The sequence below is a fragment of the Penaeus monodon genome, chromosome 17 (assembly GCF_015228065.2).
Source record: "Penaeus monodon isolate SGIC_2016 chromosome 17, NSTDA_Pmon_1, whole genome shotgun sequence".
Classification (NCBI taxonomy): Eukaryota; Metazoa; Arthropoda; class Malacostraca; order Decapoda; family Penaeidae; genus Penaeus; species Penaeus monodon.
The window spans coordinates 19,531,762-19,534,261 of record NC_051402.1 but is presented as its reverse complement, the minus strand read 5'-3'; the positions used below and the strand labels follow the sequence as shown (position 1 = coordinate 19,534,261).

At 27.8% G+C, this 2,500-nt stretch overlaps 1 protein-coding gene across 1 annotated transcript in view; it reads left to right on the top strand.

The window, feature by feature from the left end:
* LOC119583596 overlaps window positions 1-2,500 on the top strand; it is a 29,921-nt gene that overhangs the window by 6 nt on the left and 27,415 nt on the right. The window contains exon 1 of the mRNA XM_037932170.1: window positions 1-111. This exon is cut by the window's left edge and continues 6 nt beyond it. The gene's annotated coding sequence lies outside the window, so the exon portion shown is untranslated. The remainder of the gene's footprint in view (window positions 112-2,500) is intronic.

The window sequence follows — 2,500 nt, the reverse complement described above, 5'->3', positions numbered from 1 at the left end:
GCGAGCGGGTGACTTGGGGTGTCAGTAGCCGTCACTTCGACCGGGTGAAAGAGCAACGTCGGTTCTTCTGTCAGATTTCTTGTGCTCCAACTTCAACACACTATCACCAAGGTACAGTGCCCATCCCATATATATATTTATTCGCTTAATAATTATCAATGTGTGCTTGTTATTCTTCCTCCATAAATTGGTTACTATTTTAAGGTACATGTATAATAGCCCCGTTAATTCAGTGCAATGCATGTGCTGCATGATAAATTCTTGGCGTTTATGTGTTGTGCTGTGAATGGCTGGATGGGTTGATGCTGAAAATGTCTCGTGTAATTTATATCATGTTATTGTATCTCAAAATTGTGGAAATTAATTAATAAGTGATGCGTGAAATTTTATAAACAGAAAGAACAATATGTTCATACTGATTTGTAGCAGTTTCATATTTTTGGTGATATTATCGATAATCATAATAACGAAGTGATAACAATGATAATAGGAATATAGATGATAATGATAACGATTATAATAATGATGATAATAATAATGATAACAATAAAAATAATAATTATTATAATAATCATAATTATTAGTAATTATGATAATAATACTGATAACAGCAGTAGTACTAACGCAATCAGTAATGATAATAATGAGTGATCAAAATGATAATATTAAGTTGATACTGATAATGATAACGACAGTGATAACAATGATAATGGTGATAAGTATAATGATAGTAATAGAAAAATAATAATGACACTAATGATAGTAATAATAGTAGTAAGAAATATTGATTATGATAGCAATTATTAGTAAAGATGATAATGATAATGAACGTCATAATAATGATGATAATAATAGTAATGATAATGACAATGGTTAATGAGAATAATAATGATAATAATGATAGTAATAATAGATAATAGTGATTATAATAGCAATAATAACAATAACAGATAATAATCCGTATCATTATCACTATTGCTATTGTTGTTTTTGTTACAATTTTTCTACGATGATATCATTATCATTACTAGCTTTTATTGTTATTGTTATTGCTATAGCTGTCATTCTCATTACCATTATAACCATTACTATTATTGTTATCGTTATTAATATTATGATTGTTATCATTACCATAATTATTGTTATTATCATTATTAATATCATTATTATCGTAATTATTATCGTTAGTATTAGTAGTAGTAGTAGCAGTATTATTATTATTATTATTACTATTATTATTATTATTATTATTAACTATTATCATCATTATCGTCCATTATTATTATTATTGATATTATTGTTATTATTATTATTATTATTGCCATTATCATTACTGTATTATTGCTGTTATCATCATTATTATCTTTTTTTGTATTGTTATTATTTTATCTCTATCATATATTAATAAAAGTAATATCAATAGCATTTTCATTATCAATTAATAGCATTATTGTTATTAACAGCACTATCGTTATCATTGTACTTGCCGTTGTTATTATGGTAAATATTTTCAATACGTTATTGTTATAGGTATCACCACTATCGAACTGGCATTACTATAATCATCATTGTTTGCTATCATCAGCATTATTATATTATTAATAATAGTATTAGTTGCTGTATAATAATGATAATACTAATAATAATTGTAATGATAAAAATAATAATAACAATAATAATAATGACGATGATGATAATAATGATAATGATGAAACTAGTAATAATAATGGATAAAGTAACAATAATGACAATGAGGATAATTATAATAGTAATAATAATGATAATGTTGTTCTCTTATTGTTAACATTATCATTATAGTTTTATCATTATTACCATTTTTATAGGTATATTAATCGTTATCAGTATCACTGTCATCATTGTCATTAGCATTAGGTTTACTATTAGTACTATTATTATTATTATTATTATTATTGTTATTAATATTACTATTATTATTATTGTTTTATTCGCACGTTCCTATGCCTAAGGATGTGTTCCATTTGGCTACGGAATTCAGTTCTCTGCATTCTGATGGAATCGTTTTCCATGTGACTGTGGATCTGAAGTCAATTTATTTAGGTGTAACAGAGAATGATACTTGACAATATGAATATTACAGTACAAAATATGCACACGTGCGCGCGCATTATTATTGAAGATGGAATCAAGGAGGAATTCGGAACTGTTGTCTCATTTTCAATAAATCTAGTTTGTATTGTGGGATTTTCATTATTATTATTCAATCTTCTTCGAGGCAAGGACACTGCATTGAAGTAATTGGGCCGTCAGCGTATATCCATTTATTATTTAAACGACTTTACGAGGAGGGGGGGAGGGTTAAGAAGGAAGGCACGAGCGGAGGGGGAAAGGAAAGGGGAGATAAAAAGGGGAGAGAGAGAAAGGGAGGAGAAAAGGGGCTGAAAGAGAAAAGGAAGATGGAAAAGGGGAATCGGAGGGAGCTTTAAGGTAAAAAGAGGATGGGAAGGGGGAAAGAAGGAAG